This window comes from Mauremys reevesii, linkage group 12 (genome assembly GCF_016161935.1).
Source record: "Mauremys reevesii isolate NIE-2019 linkage group 12, ASM1616193v1, whole genome shotgun sequence".
Taxonomy (NCBI): Eukaryota; Metazoa; Chordata; order Testudines; family Geoemydidae; genus Mauremys; species Mauremys reevesii.
In genome coordinates this window covers 39234615-39262384 of record NC_052634.1, presented here as the reverse complement: position 1 = coordinate 39262384, position 27770 = coordinate 39234615, and the positions used below count along the sequence as shown (strand labels likewise).

The window sequence follows — 27770 nt, the reverse complement described above, 5'->3', positions numbered from 1 at the left end:
CTGATGTCCACAACTTTGGTCCCTGCAGCTGCCACACTCTTCCTCTTGCCCACATGGCATTTAAAGGAAGGAGGGCCAGGGCCAGGCTTCATAGTCAGGGCTAGGCAAGAGGGAGGCAGAGTCCCAGGCTGGAGCCCAACACACCTCTCCTCCTCTGGGCACCTGGGGTGTTGTTCCCCCCTGTTCAGGCACCCCTGGGGCCCTGCACTTCACACAGCTCTCCCTGATTTCAGCTGTTAGTGAGGGAGCCTCACTGCTAGCGCAGACTGGGCAGTTTCTTGCATGAAAAACACTGTCCCAAAGCAGGACTAATGCTTAGAGCTGGTTATCAGTGATTTCAGATCTGTTGGTCTGCAGCAAGACTCTCCATTGAGTCTTAACCAGCTCTGTTATTACACAGGGAAGAACAAAAGGGTCAAATGGGGCCTGGAAGCCTTAAGAAGAATCCACCCCACCCAGTACAACACTTGTCGCTACCTACTCTCAGCCCCACTGAGAATGTTTAGGGGTCACCCGTCGCCTGTATCAACCTAGGAGTCTCAGAGAATCCTAATCAATAGGTGCTCCAGTGGCGCAATTGGTTAGCGCACAGTACTTATAGGGCAGTGCTGAGAGGAGCTATGCTGAGGTTGTGAGTTCAAACCTCACCTGGAGCTCTGGTTTTCATTAACCAAGTGGTGTCACCCCCTCATTTGGCCTGTGGAATGTAGAATTCAAGCCCTGGGTACCCTCAGGAGGGGGCTAATAAAAATGCCCCCTTCACTTATTACCTCCTCTCCAGGTCAGAATCTACCATCCTTTCTCCCCCCCAGCCCCTGTGCCAGGATCCCTCAAGCAGAGCCTGGAGTCCTGCCCTGTACTATTGACAAAGACTAAGTGTCAGGGACAAAACACTCAAATCCCGCCTGGTGCGGGGAGCCAGGTTTGCTCTTCAAATTCTGTCCTTGGTACATTTCCAGGCCTGGGAATGTCCCACAACAGCATTTAATGGGAAGCTGCCTGCAGAACAGTGACACTGCACAGAGCTCCTGTGGAGGAGGGGTGGGAATTAGTAACATTTTGAGGATCGTTTGGGAAATGAGCCTTTGCTGACAAGGTTTGTCTCTGTTCATATTTCACCTTCAGGTGTTATGTTGAGGGATCTTTAGTATATTTTTGTGAGGTTAATAACTATCTCCTCAACTTTATTTACTCAACTCAAAAATTGGTCACTTGATTTTTGCATCTCCCTGTGAAACTACAACTGACACGTGTGGCTTTCTACAGGGGGTCATGATGTTAAAGTTGGGGAATTCAGTCTCTGTACTTCTGGGGGGGTGGGTTGCTTTTTTACAGCTGCCTCAGGGCCAGGCACACCAGGCTGTTAGCTGCACCCACTGTCCTTGCCAGGGGCCCCTGCTGAACCCTGGGCGGCTGCACTGCAGTGCTGGGGTGACTGCAGGTAGAGAAGCTGCTGTGGAGCAATGAATTAGTCGTCACTGACAAGATTTGTCTCTGTTCCTATTTCACGCTATGGTGTTAGTTAGAGGAATCAGTACAGATTTTTACTATATTAATTAAACACTTAATTTTATTTAATCAAGCCAAAAACTTAGTATCACTTATTTTTTCTCTGTCCTAGCAAGAATGAATTGAATTTTGTGACTTTCTGGAAATGTGGGAAATTCAGTCTCTGTGTTTGTGAGCTGATGTTTTCCTCTCACAGGTCAGTGCCTGCATTGAAATACCCAGAGGGATCTAAGGGCAGGTGTACGCTGGGCACTGAACTGGCAAAGTGATGTCTCCCAGGGTGTGACCCCCCCACAAACCCATATAGTTAAGGTGACCTAAGCCCGGGTTAGATAGTGCTAAAGAAAAGGAAGAATTGTTCTGTCCATGCAGCTATTACAGGGATGGGAAAATCCCTCCAGTCACTGTCTACTCCAAAGTGCTATAGCAGTGCCACAGCAGCGTTTTAAGGGTAGACACAGTGAAAGTAGATTTATCTCCAGTTTGCACTATGGATGCTCAGGCACTAAGACTACGATAATAACAACAACAGCGCAGCGCTTGCGTAGTTGGCAGGATTCGAACCTGCGCAGGGAGACCCCAATGGATTTCTAGTCCATCGCCTTAACCACTCAGCCACAACTACTTAACATGTGTTTGTTTCACTGCATGATGATTTTGTTCTCACTGAATTGTCACTTCAAATTGTTTGCTCAGACCAGCTTCCCCAGCACACTCACGGCTGCACATCAGTGTAAGTGTGTCCTGGGCTGAACAGCGAGAATTCCTGCCCATTTCCTTTCCGGCTGGAGCAGCATGAGAGTGTGTTTGTGTGAACGACATTGCTGTAGATTGTTGTTCATTCCCCACTCTGACAATTCAGACAGTCCCTTTCCTAGTCAAATCTCCAGCACATCGTTCCAATAGCAGGGGTCAGATTTCTCTGGGGCACTGACATTTTTCAGAGGGATGGCGTGTGAACTCAGCCTTGCATTCTATCCCTGATGTTTCATGGACTAACAACAGCAGCAGAAAGAAAGAGCGAAGCCAATATCTCCCTGGCAGGGATGCAGGTGCCATGACCCCTCTGTCTGACCGTCGCCATTGCAGGAGAAAAAGGTTCACTGGCATCGAATGCCCTATCTCAGACCAGAGACACAGGGAGGTTTTGCTGTTCATGGATCTGTGCAAAGGAAATTGTGTCTCTGTGTGAAACTGAGGTCAGAAATGAAACGTCCACATGGTGGCCCAGTGCTCTAGGGAATGTGGGTGAAGGACTCGGGCTGAGAAATGATTTAACAGGGTTTGTTTCAATTTATTGCCCTGATTAAAATCTATGGCTAAAAGGCAGCCACTGTTGTTAGTACTTGTACCTGTGTAGGGACACCCCAGTGGGTGTCAAGTCCATTGTCTTCACCAGGGGCAGTCGATTATTTTAGCAAAGTACAAATTTCTTGGTCAAGGCCTAGGCTCCGGAGAAAACAATACACTGCTGATAAGAAGAAGTACATTAAAAGATTTTGCAGCCACCATGGGCATAACTATGATGTGTCGTGTTTCACTCTTTATAGCTGGGGCCACCTCCTTTCCCTTTAGCCTTGTAGTTGACCAAGGGCAAAGCTGAACATCTCCTCAGATACCAGGGAGCGTTTATGTCCATTCCTGTGAGCTACACAGGGGTTTGATGTTGCTGCTTTCAGTCCTCTGGCTCTGCCGGGATAAGGAACAATTCAGGCTGTCACTGCCCTTCCCCCAACACAGTTGCATGGGAACTGACCAAAGGAGCCTGCAGCACTGCCAACTCCTTTAGCACCCTCGGATGCAGCGCATCCGGCCCCACGGATTTGTGCTCATCCAGCTTTTCTAAATAGTCCCGAAGCACTTCTTTCTCCACAGAGGGCTGGTCACCTCCTCTCCATGCTGTGCTGCCCAGTGCAGCAGTCTGGGAGCTGATTTTGTTCATGAAGACGGGGAGGGGGGAGGGGGGGAAGCATTGAGTACATTAGCTTTTTCCACATCCTCTGTCACTAGGTCGCCTCCCTCATTCAGTAAGGGGCCCACACTTTCCTTGACTTTCTTCTTGTTGCTAACATCCCTGAAGAAACCCTTCTTGTTGTTACTCTTCACATCTCTTGCTAGCTGCAACTCCAAGTGTGAGTTGCCCTTCCTGATTTCACGCCTGCGTGCCTGAGCAATATTTTTATACTCCTCCCTGGTCATTTGTCCAATCTTCCACCTCTTCAAACGGCGCTGCCTGCCAGTGCACTCAGCCTCACTTGGCAGATAACAAAAGGGATCGAGTGGCCGTCCAGTTTCTGGAGAGTGGCTGACAACACCCGACCTTCTGCCCTGAGGAGAAACTGACGTGAGACAAGGCAGGGGAGGTCATTCTTGTATTGGACCAACTTCCGGTGGGGGGAGAGAGAGAGAGAGAGAGAGCGAGAGAGAGAAGCGACACGCAAGCTGCGCTCTTTCCCCAGTAGCAGGTGGGCCACGTCGTCTCTCTGCTGGCCTGGCTACCACCGGTATCTCGGCGTGGAGAAGAGAGGGGCTCCGGGGGATGCGTCGGGGCAGCTGTCGGCAGTGGGGGCTGGTGTGGGCGAGGCCGGCGGTCGGTCTGCCCCATGTGTTATAAGTGCGGGGCGAGCGAGGCGGCGGCCGGGTAGTAGGAGCTCATACTTATCTGGTGGAGGAGATTCCATGATCATGAAGGTGGTTTTCCTAGGATGAGGCTCATCCATTGCACTGCGGGTGTGCTGATCTCTGCCATTTCCCCAAATGCAGGAAACTTGACTGCATAATTTGTGGTAGTGGGGGACTGCATTTGTGCTCTCCCCTGGCAATTGGTTGGAACAACAGAAAACCAAAAATGTGCTGCTTAGGCTTAATGCACTGCAAAGCAAACTCTAAAGAAAGCAGGGTTTTTTTCTGTATCTTTGGGAGTGCTTTTTTCCACAGGTCTTGTACTTTTGGGCACCTTTGTCCTTCCTCCTTGTAAGCAAAGCTCAGCTCTGAAACTTTACTCGGGCCTTATAAGGCTCTCTGTCTTCTTGGGTTTTCCTGGTCTTTTGCAGCTGGTCTGCTCTCTAGTCTGCTTTTGGGGGTCTTGGACCGGTGCCTTCTTTGGCTCTAAGGGGAGCTGCCTGCCTGCTCTGCTTCTTTGCCTGCTTGTAGTTTCTTGCCCGGTGCTCCTTCTCAGGCTCTTCCACCTTTGATGGGAGGACGGCCTGTCCAAAACGCCTGTCCCACCTGGTCCCCTCGTCCAAGAGGCAGCCTCGCCCCCTGCCCTGGGGCCGCTTTGGCTTTCGCTGTCTGTTCCTGTCTCTTGGTGGCCACCCTGTCTGTGCTACGGAGACTAGGCTGTCACAACCCCATGCTGGAGGAGGTCTTTCCGTCGCTTGAGGCCCACCCACCGCCTCCCCGAATGCCCTTTAGCTACGCTGCGGGTTAGGGCGGCGTGGCCGTGTCGCCCAGCAGCGGGTTTTCCCTTTTGCACACCTCTGACGGACGGAGCTGTTTTGACTTAACTGTTCAGCACGCACCGACCCTCGGGCCTGGGCTGCACGGGGAACGTAAATCGGCGCGGCTACATCAGTCCGTGCCTTGGTCGGAAGAATTCTTCCCTCGACCTAGCTCCCGCCTTTCGGGGAGGTGGATGGCCGGCACCAACGAGGAAAACCCTCTCCAGGACCCTTCTCCGGGAACAGTGCCCTTCCGTTTGGGGAGATTATGCTGCTTTAAAAAAGAGAAATTGTTTAACTGCCTTTCTCTGAGGCAAGGTTGACTTTGTATTGCTTCCCTCGTGGCTCCTTATAGCAGTTGTGTTCTGAAATCTTTAGGGTTTGACTTCATTTATGATGAAATCTTGCTGTAACTTTATTCTAATTTTCAATGAGTAACTAGACCTGAGCTGTTTGGTGTGTTAGTGGAGGATTGTTTAAAAACCTGGGATTCCACTTTCGGCTGCCTTTCCATTACATTTCCTCTGAAAGCCCACCGAAAGCCTCCACTTCCCACATAACTCTCTCAAACCTGCAGTCATCAGGCATACAGAAGATGCTTACAGTTTCACTCCATACGAGTCCAGTTCCTTGCTGTTTCCTGTCTAACCACTGCACACATATGGTATCCCCTCCCTACCCGGAGCTGCTTCCTGGCTTTTCCGCTCAGGACAGGAAAACGAGAATGGAGAAGTAAGCTGTGCAGGGAACTCTTCCTCAGCTCGCACTCCACCCCCCAAGGGCCTTTCGAGGTCTTCTACGGACTTCAGGTTTCATTTGATTTCCAAGGTTTATGGGCTCATTAATTAGCCATCTCTCCTAATGCAGGGATCCCACGGGTCAGACCAAAGATCGATGGCCCAAAAGAGCTAAGAAACAGAAATAAAGGTGAGCGCTAGGCGTTACATTCAGATGAGCATCCAGAATCTGACTGTGCCCTAGCATGTTCAACGCTGCTGAAAAGAAGGAGCTCGTCAGGTCCCTCTGCTAGCACCCAAATCTGGTGGCTAGTCAGTCTGCTGGGAAATAAGGAAAAGGAAAAGAATTAAAGGAGTCAGGCAATAACAAGGAAATGAAAAGGTTTGTCGAACGGGTTCTGTCTGATTGACCATCTTCCCAGCTACCCATCCAAGTTAAAGACCTAGCCCAGTATCCTGTCTGCTGACAGCAGCCAATGCCAGGTACCCCCTACTATACTTTTTTCATACTATCGAAAAGCTTCAGCCAGTGACACCAGCTCAGGGAGCACTCTTCTGTTTTTCTCACAGCAGGCAACAGCCTTGCCAAAGCAAAGCCTTAAAAAATTGGGTACAAACTCATCAACATTCCTCTCCACGGAAATCTTTAGTAAAAGGCGAAAGATTTATACAAAGTGAAGAGAAAGCAGAGTATGTAGAACACGTGGCAGAGGCGCTGCCGGGGCAACCGCCTACGCTCCCAAAAGTCAGGGTGACTACTCTCCCAGCCCATGTCAAGGCCTTTTGGGGCTGATGTCATTTGCATGGTTACACCCACACCGGATTGCATGATGGGAATGCTTGTCCAAACGGTCATTTCAGCTGCTGCGGGTTCCCCAGTCTCTTTGTTATTGGGGCAGGAGTTATCCAGTGTATTTTCCTGTTGATTTTGGATCAAGGACAGAGTAACTGTACCTGGCATTTGAGGCCTGAGAGCGTCACCCTCGCCTGAAAAGTACTCACCATTAAGGGGTAGGGGTTCCTAACGGCAGCACATGGTGGGTGGTAGAAGTGGATGTTTCTTGGTCTCTTGCAGGTGCTGCTGATGTCCTTTCTGCTGTTCCTGGTGTGGAAAAGCAGAGGCAGAGGCGGTTTTGAATCTCTTCAAATTGTTGTAAGTGCTGCAGTTGCTCACCCTAAACTTATGCTGTTAGATCTCTTTCACGGTGTATTTTGGCCCTGAGAGGTAAAAGGTGTGTTGTTAGTGAGTGAGGTAGCAAACGTTAGTTGCAGAGGTGGTACATGTGCCACAGAAATCTTGTGTCTGCCCCTGCCCCTGCTCCTGTTCAAGAGTCCAGTATTTCCATAAACCCACCCACTGACCTGTGACTAACAATCTCGCTCTGCTAACTCTTCCAGCAAAACAGGCCAAAGAAAGTGTATGCGAGCGCTGTACCACAGCCCCGGTGCTCTTTTCGGTTCCTTCCCACAGAACTTTCCCTCCATAGCAGTCCAGTTCCTTGCTGTTGCTTGGCTAACCACTGCATGCATGTGCTATACCGTATGCCCTGAGCTGATTCCCAGCTTTTGTGCTCAATACAGCCTTGCCCCTCCATGTCTCTGTGGCGTAATGGGTCAGCGCGTTCGGCTGTTAACCGAAAGGATGGTGCTTCGAGCCCACCCAGGGACGACGCTAAGCCTGTGCTACTTTCTTGCTTCCCTAAGGCCTGTGGGGGGGAGCCTCAAAGGTCCCATTTTGCTGCCTCAGTGCTTTCAGCCGGTGGTCCAAAGAGCAGGCTGGATGCCATTCAGAAACCCATCTGCCAGCAGCCATGCCGGAGGCTCAGGCTTAATCCTCAAAGCCGATCACAAAAACTTTCAGCCGGGAACGTTTCGCTCCCTTCCCGCCTCTGCCCAAGCGGCAAGGGAGAAGCGGAGGAGACAGGCCGGCTCAAAGACGCCTCCCTCCCACTTCCCTGTACGCTGTGCAAAGCTCTTGGCTTGCCTCATGCCTCGTCAGGAAAGCACGGCCATGCGGCCCAAGCCTGAGTCACGTCCGCGGCCTGGCCCGCCCCGCCCCGGCTGACGGCGCGCAGAGCCACGCGGGTCAATGGCAGGTCGAGTCAGGAGCCTGGGCTCTTTCCCCTGACAGCCACACACACAGCGCTGCCTAGCGCCCCCAGAGCCTCCCTCGTGTTCTCCCGCAGCAGCCGCCTGCCGGTGTGGGTGGGAAAAGGAGACCAGGAAGCACTGCAGCCTCATTCCAGGACAGGAGGCCCTCGCCACGCCCAGGCCTGCCTCTTGCCTTCAGCCCAGGCAGCCGGAGGTGCCAGGGAGCTCCCTGGCAGGCTGCCGCTTCGCCTCAGCCACCTCTTGCCCCATGGCCTAGGCTCTTGGGGCTCTGCTGGTCACTGGCTCGCTTGAAGGCCCAGAGGGAAAAGAAACAAGCGCACGTGTAGCAGAGGATGGTTTTGATCCATCGACTTCTGGGTTATGGGCCCAGCACGCTCCCGCTGCGCCACTCTGCTGTTTCTTCACATTCTCCCCCCTGCCACCTAGCTGCCACTATCCGGATTAGTGCCTTACACGCCCTCGCTCTGGCAGGCAGATGTGCAGGCTGCTAGGCAGCTGCCCTGGTCACAGGATTTTACAGCTAGCTTCTACAGGGTAAAAAGGATCTAGTTGGGGTTTGGACCCCACTGGGAGCTGGGTAGCTGAGTGCCGGAGACGGGAGCACTTCTTAAACTGTTTTCAGTTACGCTTGTGGGGGACGAGGTTCAGCCTTGGATCCGTGTCTGCAGCAAGCAAGCACCTCTGGCTCAATCGCCCCCCGCCGTATTAGCAGACTAAAACGCGGCACGAACGCACACGCCTTGCAAAGAGGAGCCGGGATCTCGAACAAAAGTCAGCATTTTATTAAGATGAGGTTCAAAGAAAAAAAAAGTGTGCGGTTCAGAGTTTTGGCGTAGAAGTTTCTGGTGCTCAGGGAACAACGTACAGCTTACCCAAGGGGTGCGAAGTTTGGTTTAAAATGGGGTGGCGTAAGGAATACATAATCTGCAATAGCCCTGACTGGGGGTAAAAGGTTAACGTACAGACACTGAGTTAGGAGGGTATGTTGTCCATATGAGGGCTACGATCGGGTGTGGAGTATAACGAGCGGCTACGACGATGAGGATGGATTGACCCGCGTTAGGTGAGTTTTAACATTCGGTGTTTGGGAATCTTTGCCACAATCTAGTTGAAGCAGGGTCAGTATGAAGTCTACCCTGCCATCTGTTGGTGATCTGTCATCAAGGCCTTTTGGGGCTGATGTCATTTGCATGGTTACACCCACCCCGGATTGCATGATGGGAGTGCTTGTCCAAACGGTGATTTCAGCTGCTGCGGGTTCCCCAGTCTCTTTGTTATTGGGGCAGGAGTAATCCAGTGTATTTTCCTGTTGATTTTGGATCAAGGACAGAGTAACTGTACCTGGCATTTGAGGCCTGAGAGCGTCACCCTCGCCTGAAAAGTACTCACCATTAAGGGGTAGGGGTTCCTAACGGCAGCACGTGGAGGGAGGTAGAAATGGATGTTTGTTGGTCTTTCGCAGGTGCTGCTGATGTCCTTTCTGCTGTCACTGGTGTGGATAGACAGAGGCAGAGGTGGTTTTGAATCTTTTCAAATTGTTGTTAGTGCTGCAGTTGCTCACCCTAAGCTTATGCCGTTAGATCTCTTTCAAGGTGTATTTTGGCCCTGAGAGGTAAAAAGTGTTTTGTTAGTGAGTGAGGTAGCAAACGTTAGTTGCAGAGGTGGTGCATGTGCCAAAGAAGTCTTGGTCCTGCCCCCGCCCCTGTTCAAGAGTCCAGTATTTGCATAAACCCACCCACTGACCTGTGACTAACAATCTTGCTCTGCTAACTCTTCCAGAAAAACTTTTCTGCCAGGTTCTCATTCCAAACTATATTCCTATGAATTTAAGCTTTTAAATAGCATCAGAGTCCATCTCCTTCAGTATAACTCAATTTTTCACTTATCTGTCTAAGATTTTAAGTGTATGCTTTAACACATTATTTGTAATAGGATAATAATTAATTCTATTTTTCAACTAAAGAGAGAAGAAAACCATAAAATGTGCATTTAGAGAGTTCAGAAGAATCTCATGATGTTAAACACATATATTTTTTTCAATCTGTCTTAAATTGCGATTCTTTGGAACCCATGTCCCTTGTCTAACGATTTTTATGTAGGTTCGGGTGAGTCCCAAAATCATGAACTGCTAAGTACCATTCTACTGTTTTTGATTCATATGACCAGGATTACTACACTTTATTACTCCTGCCCTATTAAGAAAGAGTTTGGGGATCCCACAGCAGCCAAAATCACCATTTGGCCAAGCACCCCCATCGTGCAATGCGGGGTGGGTGTGACCATGCACATCAGCAACAAAAGGCCTTTACAACACATCACCAACAGATGGCAGGGTAGAGTTCATTCTGACCCTGCTTACATCCTCCCCCGAGCCAGGAATTGGTGATCCTGATAAATCACACTCCCTATTTTACCAGCTCACTGGTATTGAATGCTGATGTTATTGCTAGCGAAAGTAGCCACCCATCTCTGCCCTGTAGCATCCAGCTTAGCCCTTGTTAACACAGAAGTCAGTGGATTGTTCTCTGTCCATACCTGAAACTGAGCACCGGACAATTAGTCTGGAAATTTTTCAGTGATGGCCCATTTCAAGGCCAAGAACTGCAGCCGGTGGATGGGATAGCGAGTTTTGCTATCAGACAGTCCTCAGCTGGCAAAGGCTACAGATTTACATTTACCTTCCACTTCCTGGTAGGAGAGTGCTTCCAGACCCTCCAAACTGGCATTAGCATGCAGGATAAACGTTTGTTTGGGTCAGCAAGGACTAGGACTGGCACATGAATCAGGCAAATAATGATTTCCCGTAAAGCCCTGTCACATCTCTCATCCCACCATGTCCCCAATGGAGAGGAGAGGAGCCCCTCCCCTGTCCCAGGCCAGGCACACCAGATCTGTGTGGGGAGATGTCCATGATCCAGCCCAGGCGTGCTGGAGCTGTTGGGGAGAGAAGATCCTTCCTCAGCCCAAGCGCACCAGAGTTGATGTTGCAGTGGGGGAGAGGTATCTCTCATCTGGTTTTTAAATGCTCTGATGAGAGGGAGCAGGAGGAAGATTTTTCTTCTCCTTACATTTCAAACCCTTCACACCCTCTCCCCCAACCACTTTTTACTCTAGCCTGATCTCTCTCTCATGTCTCCAGGGCCGTTCTTAGCTATAGGCAGCTGCCTAGGGCACCACTAGGTCTGGGGACACTGCTCTGCTGGGAGCCTGGACAGATGGGAAGCAGTGGAGCATGTAAGAGCAGGGCTGCTGGGTCCTAGAGAGAGCCGAATGCAGCACAGTCTGAGGGAGGGGATTGGCTGCTGGGGTCTCTGGGAAGGGAAGGGGGGAGGGGTTGAGGAAGGAGCTCACCTGTGAGTGTGACTCTTTCCCCCCCCCCCCCCCCCGGCTGAGGTGAGGTGAGACAGGCTCTGAGGCTCTGGAACCAGTATCCTTTGTTGTCCCCCATAACATCCATTCTTCTCCCGCCCTGCCCCATGGAGCACCCCCTCCTTTCTCCCCCTCCCCAGGAGCATCCCTCTCTCTCCCCTCCCTCCCCTCCATCAGGGCTGGGTTGGGTGAGGTGCTTGGGGGTAGGTGGGGGGAGGCTGGCTGCCTGCTGAGGAATGACAGTGAAAGTAACTCACTTCCTCGGCAGTGAGCCAGGATTGGAATGTCACACGGGGCTGGGCTGGGGTTAGCCAGATGTGTGAAAAATCAAGACAGGGGGTTGGGGTAGGGTGAGCAGATATCCCTATTTTATAGGGCCAGTCCCAATTTTGGGGTCTTTTTCTTATATAGGCTCCTTTTACCCCCCACCCCCGTCCTGATTTTTCACACTTGCTGTCTGGTCACTCTAGGTGGGGGTAATTGGTGCCTATATAAGACAAAGCCCCAAATATCGGGACTGGCCCTATAAAATCAGGACATCTGGATCTGGTCACCCTAGCTGGGGAGCGCCTCTCCCCCAGGCTGGCAGCTGCCAGCGATCCATCTCATCCCAGGGGAGCTGCACAGGGCAGGATGAGCTGCTGTGGCTCCATGGGTGACCTGTCCCTGAGATTAGATGCTGTGCTAACTTCACCATGGTCTGTAAGGCTGGTGGTGGTGCCCATTGGCGTGTGATTGGACTTGAGGGTTTGCTGCTGCTGTTGCCACTCTGCACCCCAAGAGGTGGATTTTGGGGTCTACTGCAGCTGTTGGACCAGCAGGCTTGGGGGTGAGCCAAGCATGAAAGCAGTACTGTGTTGCCATTTAGATTGTCATTTAACAACTTTGTTTGCCAAAAATTCTTGCTAACAATCCTGAATCCAATTTCAATATTTAAAAAAAAATCAATATCTTAGCCAGAAAATTAAGTTGTTGACAATTATTAGTGACAGGTTTGGTTTGAGGCAGGGAGTGGGCCAGTTTTCATCAGAGAAACAAAAAATGTCGACTGACTTTCCTATAGTCTGTTACTCCTGATAAGAGCCCTCCAACAACTGTAATACGCTCATCTCCTTACTAGTGTATAGAGCAGGGGTCGGCAACCTACGGCACACGTGCCAAAGGTGGCAGGTGAGCTGATTTTTGATGGTACGCAGTGGCAGGCTGAGCGGCTCAGCCCATCACTGCTCTGGGGTTCCGGCTGCTGCCCTATTGCCAGCTGGGATACTGGCTATCGGCCCCACTCAGCACCTGCTGCTGGCCTGGGGACCCCCAAGGAACCCCAAGCTGGCAGCGGGCTGAGCAGGCCGGCAGAACCACCCAACCTGCTGTCAGTCTGGGGTTCCATTCACTCAGCCGGCAGCGGGCTGAGTGGGCTGGTGGCGGGCTGAGCAGGGCCGGTGGGGGGTTGAGTGGCTCAGTCTGCTGCCAGTCTGGGGTGCCGGCAGCACTCAGCCTACTGCTACTCCGGGGTTCCGGCTGCCGGCCCCTTGCCAGTCAGGAGCCCAGCCCCCGGCCCCACTCTGCCTCCTGCCAGCCTGGGTGAGCAGAATCCCAGGCTGGTAGCGGGCTGAGGGGGGTTGGCGGCCGGGATCCTGGCTGGCAGGAGTTGGTGGTCAGAACTCCAGACCAGCAGCGGGCTGAACAGGGCCTGGGATCCTTGTCTAGGGTTCCGGCCACCAGTCCCGCTCAGCCCGCTGCCAGTCTGGGGTTTCATTTACTCAGCTGGCAGTGGCCTGAGCAGGACCGGTGGCCAGGACCTCAGATAATAACAATAGTTTATTTATATAATATAGACATAGAGAGAGACCTTCTACAAACGTTAAAGTGTATTACTGGCACGAGAAACCTTAAATTACAGTGAACTTGGCACACCACTTCTGAAAGGTTGCTGACCCCTGGTATAGACTGACCATATGTTGTACTAAGATTCTCCTGCTTTTTTTTTTTTATCCTGTGAGTCAGTATAGCTTTTGCCAGCCCAGAAGTTGGGCAGCCAATGTTTTACGTTTTCACAATATTTTCTCCAACTTTCATAAAGTAAATACATAGTTAATATGAGTTAAAAAGGCCAGGGACACTTCCTTGTGAAGAATCTCTACAGCAGATCATGCTAGAGCTGTGAAAATGTCAGTTTTTGATGGAACTTTAGAGGCAGTGATTTATCATGTATTTTATCATATGAATGTGCTGCTATTGCTAATGTCTTTCCAAACAAAAATAAGGCACAATAGGACTTCTGTAACATTTCTGTGCGACCTTAATCTAGATGAGATGATTCTGTGCTGACTTCATTTTGGTCACTTTGTGCTTTACCTAGCAGTAAAACTAGGGTTATATTTTCCCACTGTTTGGAGACCCAGCTTATTAAACTGATTTTGCAGCCAAAAAAGCCAGAAAGATTGCTTTTAATTAAAAACAAATCTTTGTTTCAATACCTCTTCATATAAATTTCCAATAAAATTTTGACAAAATTAAAAAAATTATATTATTTGCATCATTCTGTCAAATCAGAATTTTTTCTATAGGGATACTTCTTTAGCGCTAGTGCATCAGCATTACAGTGTGCTTAGTTAAGTTAAACTGGTTTTAATAACGTGAATGTGGCAAGTTTTCCAATACTGTATGCTTATATTTGTGTTGCTAAGAGCAGATCAGGCACAGGGGCACCAGTTTCATAATCTCACCTAGGGCACCATAAATCCTAAGGACGGCCCTGCATGCCTCAATTATCTTTTTCCTGGCCTTGTTCCAGAGCCCTCACAGCCCAATTCTCTGCCCTACCGTTGAGCCCTCTACTGCACCCTGAATGGCTTTGGTTATTGATGGGATCTTTAAGAACTTTGGATTTAATACTAAAATTTGGACAGCTTTAGATTATTTAAAGTAAACCCTGTTTACTATTTTATTTTAATAAAGGTTGTATTGCTCTAACCCCTGGCCTTTAAGTGAGAAGGAGCAGAGGCATGGGCGGCATGGCCCCCGTGAAGGGTGGGGCCAGGTGATGGGGAGCACAGCCCCCCCAATTTTTTTTGTCTAGCCCACCTCAGTCCCCCACCAAACGAGAAGAGGCTGAGGCCACCCCTGCTGGTCACTGGGTGTCACCTTCTGTGCATTACTCTGAATGCCCACGAGGTGTCACTGCTGCTCCAAGGGAAACATGTGTTACCCTGATTGGCCACTGGGTGTCGCTGCTGCGCAAAGGGAGACATAAGAACAGCCAGACTGGGTCAGATGCAAAGTCCATCTCGCCCAATATCCTCCTGTCTTCTACCAGCGGCCAGTGCCAGGGGCCCCAGAGGGAATGAACAGAGCAGGGAATCAGCAAGTGATCCATCCCCTGCCACCCATTCCCAGCTTCTGGCAAACAGAGGCTACAGGCACCATCCCTGCCCACCCTGGCTAATAGCCACTGATGGACCTGTCCTCTGTTCATTTATCTAGTTCTTTTTTTGACCCCTATTATACTCTTGGCCTTCACAACAGCCTCTGGCAAGGAGTTCCACAGGTTAACTATGCAACTGCCCCGAATCCCCCCCCCCCCGGGTTGTATATGGAAAAGAGGATGAGGATGAGGAGAGCCATGATGTGTCTGTCACTGGCTGGTGCCTCAGTTTCCTCTAGGCAGCAGTGCTGCGGGCTCCTTTCGTCGGTTCCATGCAGCTGTGTCGGGGGAAGGGGGAGTAGAGGCTCATGCCCCCCAGCCCCACACCCCTCCAGCAGCAGCTGGGGAATCCAGGCCAAATGTAACCCTGGTAGCTGGGCCGGGATTAGCCTGGGCCGGGGTAGGGCTGGGGAGGAATTGCTGGGGAGACAGATGCACCCGCTGTGAGGGGAGATCCTCCCATTCCCTGCCAACCCCCCTCTCTCCTTGCAGCACAGTACCCCTTGGAACTTCTTTCTCTGTCGTGGGGTGTCTGCTGCCTGCTTCTCCCTTAGCATCATCTCTCCCCCGGGGCACTGGTGTTGCCCGTCCTGTGCATATAAGCAGGCCCTGGTGTGCCCCGTGGCGCTGCCCTGCAATTGGGGGGACAGCTGGTGGATGGAATATGGGGGTGGGCAAGGCTGGGGACCAGGACTTCTGGGTTCTCCCCCCAACTCTGGGAGGGGAGTGGGGGTTAGGGGGTAGAGTGAGGGAGGGGCAGGGCTGGGATCCAGGGCTCCTGCTTTTTCTGGTTTTCTCCACCTCCTGCGCTGCCTCCGTTCTTTCAGTGCATTTCCTGTTCAAATTCATTTGCTGACTTGTGCAACCCACCCCAGAGGTGGCTGCATCTCAGTGTTGGCTGAGGCACCCTTGGCTGCATCACCTCCTAACCGCGTCTCTCTCTCCCTGCAGGTGCCCCTGCAGCACTCGGCAAACATCCGCAAGATCGTGGGGCGCTTTGAGCATTGGGCAGGCAGGGGCCAGGCGCCCAGCCCTGCCTCCAGAGAATGGGACCCAGCCCCCGCTACTTTTTACAAGGATTAAAGAGGGGAAAGGGGGGCAAATCAGAGGAGGGGGGTGGCCAGGGTCTGAGCAGGGGGTGGAAATTGACTGGTCGGGGGGGGGGTCAAGCAGCTGGAGGCAGAGTTAGGAGAGGGGCTGAAGGGCAAAGTCAGGGAGGGGGGAAGAAGCCGGAGTTCAGCCAGGGGGAGGCGCTGCCAGAGGGTTAAACCCCGGCACAAGCAGGGGCAGAGGGGTAACAGTTACCCTGGGGGGCTGAGACTCCAGTGTTTGCAAAAACAGAGTGGGGGGAGCAGAGGGGCTTTTCTATTTCCCCTCCCACACGCAGCACCTCTCAGCATGGGCTTCCCAGGGCTGGGCTCTTAAAGGCACAGGCATCCCACTGCCTAGACAGTGCAGCTCCTCTCTGATGTAACCTGCTTAGGTGTTGCAGTAGGAGACTCAATTCAGTGAAACCGGCATTCCCTATACGCCCCCCAGCCAGGGGGCTGTGCACCCCTCCCCCGAATTTCCCCAAACCCCACCCCAGTGGTCAGGTAGTTACATGCAGCGCTGCCAATGTTGTCATTGGTTGCAAATTTGAATGGAAATTGAAACATTAACACACACTTTAAAAGCAGATCCAATGTATGAAAAATACTTGTACCTGAGAAAGTAAAATAGGTTTGAAAAGTCTGGACAAAGCCGGGTTCCTCACCCAGCTGTTGTGTTTGCTGACAATGTCGGTGCATTGGCTTCGGCAATGTTGGCCAACCTCAGAATTTCAAATGATGATTTGGAAGCAAGGTGTGGATGAGCTCTCCCCTGACAGCTAGTGATGAGCCAGGGTTGGGGGAGGCTTTGGGACCAGACTGTATTTACATGAACTCACCTACTCTGCCCAAGTATCCAGCAGACAGAGCTGGGCCGCCTCTGCTCTAGGTGCCCAGAGGAGGAGGGAAGGTGTGTGGGGCTCCAGCCTGGGAATCTTCTTCCCTCCTGCCAAGCCCTGACTATCAATACCAGCCCTGACCCTCCTTTCTTCAAGCACCATGTGGGCCCCAGGAAAAGTGTGGCAGGAAGAACCAGGGCCAAACTTGTGGGCATCAGGTGAAGCAGCAAGAATCCCAACCATCAGGGTAGCAAGTTCTAGAGCCCCAACCCACTGTGGCCACCCCAGCCAGAGACCTGACTCTAGGAGGTGTGAGTCACCCAGCAGGAGGGGGAAGATTGGCTCTTGCACAACTGGAGACAGGGAAGTTGAACACTGGGAGCTCCAGGGCTTTACCACAAGGTCCCACTGAGATTTGAACTCAGATTGCAGGATTCAGAGTCCTGAGTGCTGCCCGTTACACCATGGGACCAGCTCATGCTGCCCTCTCTGCACATTGGTGATCCTCACGGGGCTGGCTTGTGTAAGGGGGCTCTTGGCCCTTTACTAAAACTTAGCGTGGGAGGGGGCGGGGTTTGGTTGGCTAGTTCCCAGTCCCGGGGGAAGGGCCAATGGGGAATCAGGACCCTGAGACTGACAGTCCCCAGGGGCAATGGGGAGAGGCCAAAGCTCCAAGTTAGCCGCACTGACAGGCCAGGCAGTGTAATGGGGGAGTCACCAGGCCAGGGGGTCCCATCCTCCATGGGAGCTGGAACTGCCTGGGCCAGAGTGGGGCAGAGCTAAGGAGAGAGCAGGAGCCCGAGAAGAGCCAGGGAGCAGAGCTGTGCAGGTGTAGTGCCAGAAACTGCTCCCTGTAGGACTTTGCTACCTGGAGCAGTTACTGAGACCTGAGGTTGTTCTTATTTGCTGACTTGTCCTAATTGGCTAAAACTTGACAGTGGTTTCTCTAGCAAAGGCCAGTCCCTGGCCCCTTGGTCCAGACATCCTCATTCACCTCAGGCTTCAAGTTGAGAATCATTTCCCCTTCCCGCTCTGTGGGAGGGGAGACTTTTAAACCCGCTCTCTGTGCGACTGCACATGGCTAAGCAAAGAGAACAAACCCCCAATCCCCCCTGTGCTTTGGGGGCCAGGTTTGCGGTGGGAATTCTGTAGTTCAGATGACTTCACACCTGGGCATTGTGATTCTTTACCAGTTTCTCTGGCATTGGGGCAATTTTGTCCTCACAGCTGTGATGGCCGAGTGGTTAAGGCGTTGGAGTCGAAATCCAATAGGGTTCCCCTGCGCAGGTTCAAATCCTGCTCACAGCGAGGCCTGTCTTTTAGCCAGTCTCTCACCCGGGCAATACCTCTGTCCAACCCCCTGAGCCACTCTCAATTCTCTCCCCACCCCAAGTAAATCCTGTTCTGCTCCTTTCACAGAGATCCCTGGGACACCCCCTCACACTGTGTCCCTGAGGGGTCAGGCAAACTCTCAGCACCTGAAACCTCTGCCACTCACCTGGTGCCCCATAGATTAGCCATGTCGACGTGCTCTCCTTCACGTAAATCCGGTCAGTGCGATTCCTGGCCTGTCCCACGCAGAAAGGTGTATCCCCTCTGCAGCTGGTGTGAGCTCGGGTCAGAGGACTAGGAGGCTACCGCCCACCCTCCACTGGTTCTGCTATGGAGAAACACGTCCTCTAAGCCAACCTCGCTACAGACCTGCGCCAGGTAGTGCTCATTGTAAAAACGTTTCCTCTCACAGTTGAGAAAACGGGACCAGCGGTTCTCAGGCCGGCTGAGACAATTAAAATCCGCCCCAACACCAAACACTGTGTGGTCCAGAGGAAGGGAGCCAGTTCCTACCATGGATCTTTCCTTTCACACCTTAACATCAAGTGCCTCCTCTTGGGCCTCTGAATCACTGCCACATTCCACATGCCAGATGCCCCTTCCCCAGTACTGTCGTCACTCAGCTTTGCAGAGGAGCTTTCCTCCCAAGTCCCTGCCCCCCCGGCACCATCTCCGAGGGCCGTCCTGCCTCACTCTGTTCCCGCCATTTTGGGTCAACGAATAAGTCATGTGGGAAAGACAGCTCCCATCTCTCATCTCTCATTGTTATAGGTCAGGTGGGCCAGCTAGGGGCAGAAGCCCATGCTCTCTGTTGTCCTGCTGGGGAGCTCAAAATCAGGTACTTGCCTCAGATAAAGGTGCTGCTGCCCTCCCAGAAAACAAGCCACCACTGCACAAAAAAGGGATGAAAGGGCCTGCCCAAGCCTGGGATTGAAGCAGGGACCTCCGTCTACCGCTCTAGCGACTGAGCTACTTTGGCAGCTGCATGGGAGCATTTTGGCCTCCTGCTTCTCTGTCCTGGAGGTTTTTGCAGCAGTTGCACACAAAAAGGACGTCATTGGGAGCGGCCCATGAAGACAAGACTCGCTTTTGCCTGCCTTGCTCAGCTTGACTTGCTGCCTCACCCCGTTCCTGCCCTAGTGCCCGGGTTGACCTGGTGGTGGAAGGGGACTGGGGGCCAGTGGCACGGGGAGGAAGTTGAGCTGGACCCTGAGCTAGACTAGACCCTGACAGTGAGAGTCTGGCCACCACTTGCCACCCCACCCTGTTGTCCTGGCTTCCCCCACTGGGTGTCATTTTGGGAGGGAAGTGGGGCTTCTGCCTCCCCTCCCCAATTTTAGCTGCTTCCCCTGCTCCTCCCCCCCCCCAGCTATGCTACTGAGTGGAAGCGTCCTGTGCCCATAACACAGAGGTTAATTAATCAAAACCCTCTTCTGCCAGCACCAGGCCTCCTTCTTCTTACACTGGGCCTGCAAGCGAGGGGGCGGCTGGCACAGCACCAAGAGTCTAACCTGTGAGGCAGGAGGTGGCTGACGCCCTCAGCCTGCTGGGGAGCTCCCAGAAGTTATTAAGGGACAGAGACTCCTCAATGTCCTTAGTAACAAGGGTTTGGGGGTCACTGAGGCCAGTAAGGGGGTCACTATGTCGGCCCTATAACCCTGGGTGTCAGGTCACTGTGCAGCTTTGATCTAGAGCTCGGATCCCAACAACCAACCAGCAGCCCACAGCCTCCCCCTGGGTCTGCCCCACCTGGTTCCTCCTTACAGGCCGACCTTACCCCCCATCCAGCCCCGGATTCGCCCCCTAATCATCCTACTGCCTCTCAGAGCCACAGCCGTGGAGGTGCTGAAGGAGGGAGGGGTGACTCTAGGGTGGGGTTCTTCTCTAAAGATGGCTGGCAGAAAGGTGGTGCTCAGCTCTGTCAGATACCTGCCCACTTGCCTCGCTGCCCAGGGATGCAGACGTTTCTGTAAGGCAATTAAATGGGTATTTGGCTTCTGAGTGAATGTGAGGAATGTGCAATCCTGAGAGGGAATTTCCATCCCATGTTCTACTGCTCTTCAGGGACCCAGTGGCCTAATAGATAAGGCATTGGCTTCCTATGTCAGAGATTGTGGGTTCAGATCCCATCTGGGATAAAAAACCTGGTGTTATTTTCACCAAGGAAGCTTGGAGACATTTGAACACAAAGTACTGGATCTTGGGAGCAATCCCCCAGAAATGGCATCTTCCACTCCACAAATGCTTTCTAGATCCATGGCATCTTCCACTCCACAAATGCTTTCTAGATCCATCGGTAGCAAACAGTTAATACTAGTGTTTGTCTGAGACTAGAAGGAAGGGGAGTGTTTACTCCGACACCTCAATTAGAGAAACAGAGAGAGAAAAAGCAAGACTGTTCTGAAAGGGAATCGATCTGTCTGGAGACAAAGCAGACCCTGAGAATGAGCAACAGTGTGAAAAGAGGTTCAAATGTGTGTTAGGTGTTAGTTAGATTGGTCTGGCAAATGTCAAGAAAATACCAATGCTTGTAGACTGATGCAGACACTGGCTCTTTCTGATGTTTTACTGAGAATTCATTGAGAAATATTTTCCTTAACTATGTTATGGAATATTGGGTGGGCTATGAAGGCACCATTCTTCTTGCTTTCGCCCTTTGAGACAACACGGCTACATGGCATGCGGCCAATGCTCACCTTCCAGTCAACTGCTAGAGAAGACAACACAGACAGGGATGGCAGCAGGGCAGACTGGAGCTCCATGGAGATGGTGGGGCCAGGTCTCATCAATGGGGAGGTGGCCACCCCAGCATGCACAAGGCTGAGCCAGCAAGCGTGGTGTGTGCTTCACTGTGTCCCTACTCACTGCACATGGTGGTGGAGGGCAGTTACTGAGTTCGGTTGGTTTAGGAAATTTAGGGCTTGGCTACACTTGCAGAGGTAGAGCGCTGGGAGTTAAACCACAGCAGGGAAACCGCTGCCGTGTGTTCACACTGACAGCTGCAAGCGCACTGGAGTGGCCACATTAGCAGCTCTGGCAATGCCACAGAGAGCAGTGCAGTGTGTTAGCTATCCCAGTGTGCAAGTGGCTGCAACGTGCTTTTCCAATGGGGGACGGGGATGGAGTGTGACAGGGAGTGTGTTGTGTGTACGTGGGGGGAGTGACAGTGTGTTTGGGGGGCTGAGAGTGTGTCAGCATGCTGTCTTGTGTGTTCGGACAGAAGCAAACCCCACCTCTCTCACACACACTCACAACAGCAGCATTCCACACTAATGGTTGCTTTGTCCCGGAGCAGGTAAGCAGCCGGCTGTCAGAAACGGAGCTTTGAAAGGGGATATCCGCATGCCTGCAGCTGATTTCAAAACAATGACCAGAGTGGGCACTTGACTTCAGGGGATTATGGGACATTTCCTGATGCTAAACATAGTACAGTGACGCAACACGTCATCCACACTGATGCCCGGGTATTTCAGCAGGGCTCAGCAAGCTTTATGCTTCTCATGGAGGTGGATTACCAGGAGCACTCCACCTACAGAGCCCAGGTGCTCCATGTGCCTTGCCAGTGTGGACACCTCAGGAGTTAGGGCTCCCGGGGCTGCTTTAATGGGCTCTAACTTGCAAGTGTAGCCAAGCCCCTAGACTATGTCACTTGTGTGACTTACTTGTGCTATTGTAATAAATACAATAGACGTGCAATGGTCAGAACTTGCACCAGCAGAGAAGTATATTGCAGGGAAACCCTAAGGAAATTAAGAGTTTAAATTATCCTCCACATGTCCCGCGTCCCACTAAAATGAATCCAACCCACAGGTCACATGGGCAGAAGTATCAGTGTCAGGATGCTACATTGTTAGCATAGTAAATGAAGCTGCAAAATAAATGATGTTTAAATGACCTCACTCTATTTTTTACAATTCGGTATTAAGAGGTAATAGATACAGATGGACACCAGGCAGGGTCGGTTGGAGGACGAAGCCTTTATGCTTCCATCCCCCACCACTGTCAAGTTTGAGCCAATTAGGACAAGTCAGCAAATAAGAACAACCTCAGGTGTCAGTAACTGCTGCAGGTAGCAAAGTCCTACAGGGAGCAGTTTCTGGCACTACACCTGTGCAGCTCTGCTCCCCGGCTCTTCTCGGGCTCCTGCTCTCTCCTTAGCTCTGCCCCACTCTGGCCCAGGCAGTTCCAGCTCCCACGGAGGATGGGACCCCCTGGCCTGGTGACTCCCTCATTACACTGCCTGGCCTGTCAGTGCGGCTAACTTGGAGCTTTGGCCTCTCCCCATTGCCCCTGGGGACTGTCAGTCTCAGGGGCCTGATTTCCCATTGGCCCTTCCCCCTTCTATTGGGACTGGGAATTAGGCAACCAAAACACCCACTAAGTTTTAGTAAGGGGTCAACAGTCCCTTACTCAAGCCGGCCCTGTGAGGGTCACCGATGCACAGAGACAGCAGCATGAGCTGGTCCGATGGTGTAATGTTCCATGGGCATCCTACTAGATTGCCAGCTGCTTTTCAACTGCAGTGCGGAGACTGTGTGTGGGGAGAGATAGTGAGTGTGTTGGGGAAGAGTGAGTGTGTTGAGGTACGTAGGAGAGGATCATTATTAACCCTACTTGAAAGAGGGAGAAAAATAAGGCTGAGAAAGGAGAATTGACTTGTCTTAGGTCACACAGCCAGCCAGTGGCAGAGTTGGGAATAGGACCCAAGAGCCCTGATTTTCAAACTAACCATCAGATCTTGAATTTCAGACATTGAATGACCTGAATAAAGTGCTCTCAGATGAGCTCCAGACCAACAACAGTGACACTAATTATTCAGCAAGTATTTGAGGAGAACTGCAATGTTAGAGAGAATCATGAACTGCTCAGAGACCATTAATGCAGAGAAGCAGAAAAATTCATCAAACATAGAACTGGTTCTGACTTATTTACTTGGTCTTCAAAGAGAACAACAAGGACCTGAGTCTCTTCCCTGTCAATAACCCCCTGCTCAGCCAATCAGGGTAGAGACAGGACGGGAGGCTGAGGGTTCTCACCAGAGAGCCCAAAGGATGGCCCAGGTCACCGGTGGGGATCACTGCCCGAGCACTATTTCAGCCTCACATATTTGGGTGGACCTCCCACAGTGGGAGCTGCAGAGCACTCCCCCCGCAACACACACACACACACACCTCGTTCCTGGTGTTGGGAGGGGAACAGGCGAAAGGAGCAAGAGACAAAGAGAAAGGAGGGAGGGATGGATGGAGGAAAATGTGAAACAAAAAGGACAAACCCTAATGACCCCAGTGATTCTAAGGGACAAAATCCCAGGTGCGAAATAAAATTCTGCCTCCTTAAGCTCGTGTTTTCCATGCCTAGAATTCAACAGTCACCAGATGGATCAGACTGAACAGGATTCAAACCTCGAGGAGGCTCTTACCTTCTAAACAGGGACGGCTGTTTACTAGTAAAATCAGGAAAAGGGAAGGAGAAAACTCGAAAGAGGTTCCTCCTGGCGCTCACATACGTGAACCCGAATACTCTCTCAGTCCTCAAAGAGAGACCTGGAGAAGGAGACTTGCTGAAGCAAAGCCACAGGGGTCTCTGGGGTTTCCCTGGCCCCTCACCCCTGTCCTGCCTGGCTGATGTCAGCATCTCTCTGTGAGGTCACCACCTCCCCACCACCTTTGACCAATAGTCTGAGGTCCTGCAAAAGGCCTTTGTGATGTCACTGCCACACCCCTCCCTTGCTGTGCTAATGTCCTGCCCCGGCCAGGCACTTTGGAGGTTTGAGCTACTCCCTGTGGATCACCCCATTCAAGGAGCGTTCGTTCTAGGCAGCAAGCCGGTAGTTTTGGATCATCTGCAAATTTTGTCAGCTCACTGTTTATTAGATCATTTATGAATATGTTGACTAGTCCTGGTCCCAGTACAGACACCACTAGTTCCCTGTTTCCATCCTGAAAACTGACCATTTAGTCCTACCCTTTGTTTCTTGTCTTTTAACCAGTTATTGATCCACATGAGGACCTTCCAGAGGTGAAAGTAAGCCAGTATGTTACCGTATGGGGTACCGGCAAGAGCCGATACGCTGTGCCAGCCCGGCCCGGCTTCCCCAGGCTGGTGATTTAAAGGGCCCAGGGCTCCCTGCAGCGGCCGGAGCCCTGGGCCCTTTAAATCACCTCCCGAGCCCCCCTGCCGGAGCCCCAGGGAGCAAATCATTACCATGGATGCTGCTCTCTCCCGCTCTGCCAACACAGAGCAGGGGCGGCAGAAGCTTCCTTACAGTGGGGGGGGGGGGGAGGCACCATTGTCCAAACTGTGGCATCCCCATGACACCCCTTCCCTAAGGACCCCCACTCACACCACCTCTCCCCCCGAGGCCACACCCACAGACGCCTCTTCCCCAAGACTACACCCTTCCCCCACCCTCCATCATTTGTCCTAACAGCCAGTAAAGAGTGGTGGGGCCATGGCCCTCTAAAGCCCCTGTTCCAGCCCCCCTGACACAGAGCTAAGCAGGCAGCAGTGTGTGCGTGTGTGACAGAGAGTGCTGTGCTGAGCTGAGCCAGGGAGAGAAGGGGGCTGATGTCGGGGCTGTCCCCTGCCTCAGGACTGGTTGCTTCCAGCAGCTGTCTGAACTTAGAGACAGTGTGCGACACACTCACTCTTCTGCAACGCACACACTGTCTCTCCCCTACACACACACACGCTCTCTACCCTATCACACACATTGCAGCTGAAAAGCAGCTGGCAATCTAGTAGGATGCCCATGGACCAATGGGATAGAAACCTGCATCATGTGATGCTGTACCAGCCCCTGAGGCATTGCAAACCCTTCCCAAAGCACCCTGCAGGCAGTTGCACAGTGGGATGGCTACCCACAATGCACTGCTCTCTGTGGCAATCCAAGAGATGCTAGCATGGATGTGCTCTGGTGACACAGGGCATAGGGTGGACATGCAACAGCTGTTCAATTAAAACACTTTAACTAAAGCCGTGTTACTCTTTTACGTAGACATAGCTTAAGAGTGAGACAAGACCCAGCTCCATTGAATCTAAAGAACCACAACTTCCTCTGTAGTTGGCAGGATTTGAACCTGTGCAGGGAGACCCCAATTATAAATAAATAATGAAGCTGTTCTAAGCAGAGGGGAGAGAGCTGTCCCATCTGTGCAGTTAACCCATCTCCCCGAGAGGTGATAGCTATGTCAGTAGGGGAAGCTATGTTGGTGGGTGTGCAAGCTGTGGTGTCTACATGTGTATATAAAGTTTAATCAAACCCCATTTTTTAAACCCCTGTGGTCTGGGAATAGAAAAGGAGCTCTCTGAGGCAGAGCCCGTCCTTCAAAATCCTTAAGATCACGGACTCGCCAATGCAAATGTCATGGGGGTATAGCTCAGTGGTAGAGTGTTTGACTGCAAATTAAAAGGTCTTTGGCTCAAACCCAAATGACCCCTTACAAGCCTGTTTCTTCAAGAAAAATAATTCCATTTCTAGTATGCTCAGGAGCCCCACTAAATAGGGATTTCTGAACTAAATGGACACCCACAATGTTTTCCTGTGCAAATGCATAAAAACCTAGCAAACATGTCCCCCAGCTGAAATCAGTTCCAATCCTCTAAGTGTCTAGGTTTGTTTTCATCAATGAAACAAAGGCACATGAAGACACATTTGCAGGTCCTTGACCTCCATGGGCTACAATGTGCAGAAGAACAAGAACCACATCCACGTGGGAGGCATGAGCTAGTCTGTATTATATTTGGTAAGTAAGTTGCCATTGGGACTGAAAACTCTACCGAGGGTGGAGAGGAACCTCTTAGAAAAATAAAATAACCAAGATTTACCAAACTCCCTGTTACACAATCAATCCTCTCTTTGTGCACACGGCATCAACTGGGGCTCTAATAAATGGCAACCTTCCTTTAACACAGATCGTTGTTCCTTGTGACTTTCAGATGCATTCAAATAGCAGCTGTTCAGAGGTCATGTGCTGCTAGTTCATGAGCAGCAGCAGAGTCTCTGTACGTTTCCCAACCGTAGAGCTGGGTGTGTCTGCATCCAAGTAACTGCAGAGTCAGTGTAGTACCAGACAGTTAATTGCACAGTCTCACTTTCTGGTCTCATTCATCATTTGGGTAGAAACAGCAACGGTTTGGTGGGTTTTGTTTGTTTTTTCTCCCTTCGTTTTCTCCTAAGGAATGTGTGATCTTGAGCATGTTAGTTTCAGTTCCCTGTGGGTTGGGAAAATTCCATCTCCTTGAAATAGCTGGGGAAGTGACCTGTTTGTATAACCTAAAATAAAGGAACTTTTAAAGAAGAAACTGCTTTACAAATATGCTGGGATAAAAACAGTAAATTCCACAGTCAGACACCAGGCCAGGATCAATGGATGGGGCCAGGATCAATTAATTACAGAAGAAACAAACTCTTGGGAAGTAGCTGTAATTTGTCCCCAAACCTTTCCTTGTTCTCATATGCTATCAGGGATTCTCTTCTAGAGGGCAGAGTTAGGGTCATCTGGGCATGTACCCTCACTCTGTATTCCCTGTTTTTCCAGAGTTTGAGTTTTACTGAACTTGATGTTCTGGAAGGTAAGCGATAGTCACAGTCAAAGTTAACTCTCTGTTAACAAAGGTTTTGTTAGTGACAAATAATGAGACTAATCCCTCACTGCGGTAATTCCACGGACTTCAGTGTACTCTTTCCCCATTTCTAGTTCCAAAAAAAATAAGCAAATTAAAACAACCTTGAGAACTAAAATGCTGTGAGAAAGTGGAAATTTTAGTAGCTCAAATAATTCAGTTTCTGCTGTGTCTTGCGCATGTGTAAATGGCACAACACATTAATTTATAAGCACATCTTTCTTAACTTCTTTAAATGTTCTGTAGTACATTGACTAGATCAAGTGGGTTGTTCAATGCAGTGAGGTTTTCATGCATTGCCTCATACATATTTTTCATATTATGTAAATGAACACAACTCATCAAACACAAAATTGTGTATTTCATGCTGTGAACTGTATCGGTAGCTCAAATTAATAGGTTTATTTTCTCTCTTTCTCTCTCTGTGAGGCACAACAAAATAATTTAGTGATACTGAAAACGTTCCCTTCTCCTCCAGAACTGCCTTGGAATCACCTTCCCTTTGTAGATTAATCTGCCCCTGTGTCGCTACAAGGAAAATATAGTTTCTATGAAAAAAACACATTTTTTTAATTAAAGGGACTGAAAGAGAATAGGTTACTCAGACATAGGTTAGGGGGTTGTTACAGGAGTGGGTGGGTGAGATTCTGTGGCCTGTGTTGTGCAGGAGGTCAGACTAGATGATCATAATGGTCCCTTCTGACCTTAAAGTCTCTGAGAATAGCCACATGAGGGCGACACATCAGGAATGCAAAGCAACAGGTTCCTGGTTTGCACATTGATGGTGACAAGGGATTGAACTCGACTCCCCTCTTTTCACAGACACATTTGTTTTATTCTCTGAGGTCAAACATCAGTTTAAATGTTGTACTTAGTCCTCTGCCTTGTAGCTTCAACAGCCGCAGATGCAAGATGAGTTACTGCAGCCTAGACCTTGTGTCCGTGTTTAGGTGGTTTTCACCTAAACGTTCAAGCAGCTCCCAGTAATGTCCCGAGCTCCCCAAGTCCCACTGACAGCTGAGCTCTTCCTGCCCACTGAGCCCAGCTCAGACAGTGGGTGGGGGGTGAGTTTGTACCCGAATAACTGACAGAGCCAAGCAAGGAGCAAAGAAATGTTTGCTTCGGTCACTAGGTCTGTGTTTCTATTGCTCGTTTGCTCTCTCCCCTTCCCTGATAAGGAGCAACGGTAAGAGAAGAAGAGGTTAAAACATGTGCTAGGTGGTGGCTGGGTTTGGATGACAAATTTAAAACCATCTCAGCGCCCTCTAGTGTGACACTGACACCATCAGATT

The 27770-nt window shown here is 51.0% G+C and overlaps 7 non-coding genes across 7 annotated transcripts; 4 read left to right on the top strand and 3 right to left on the bottom strand.

The window, feature by feature from the left end:
- The first annotated feature begins 562 nt into the window (after nt 1–562).
- Nucleotides 563–656, top strand: TRNAI-UAU. Its single transcript has 2 exons — nt 563–600; nt 621–656. It is a non-coding gene; the product is annotated as a tRNA-Ile (tRNA).
- A 1396-nt stretch (nt 657–2052) lies between these two features.
- TRNAS-AGA lies at nt 2053–2134 on the bottom strand. The gene has a single exon. It is a non-coding gene; the product is annotated as a tRNA-Ser (tRNA).
- A 2029-nt stretch (nt 2135–4163) lies between these two features.
- LOC120376287 lies at nt 4164–4327 on the top strand. The gene has a single exon (XR_005587185.1). It is a non-coding gene; the product is annotated as a U1 spliceosomal RNA (small nuclear RNA).
- Nucleotides 4328–6264: 1937 nt separating this feature from the next.
- Nucleotides 6265–6380, bottom strand: LOC120376013. The gene has a single exon (XR_005586939.1). It is a non-coding gene; the product is annotated as a U5 spliceosomal RNA (small nuclear RNA).
- A 901-nt stretch (nt 6381–7281) lies between these two features.
- On the top strand, nt 7282–7355 carry TRNAN-GUU. The gene has a single exon. It is a non-coding gene; the product is annotated as a tRNA-Asn (tRNA).
- A 9566-nt stretch (nt 7356–16921) lies between these two features.
- TRNAQ-CUG lies at nt 16922–16993 on the bottom strand. Its single transcript has one exon. It is a non-coding gene; the product is annotated as a tRNA-Gln (tRNA).
- Nucleotides 16994–17747: 754 nt separating this feature from the next.
- Nucleotides 17748–17829, top strand: TRNAS-CGA. Its single transcript has one exon. It is a non-coding gene; the product is annotated as a tRNA-Ser (tRNA).
- The last annotated feature ends 9941 nt before the right edge of the window (nt 17830–27770 follow it).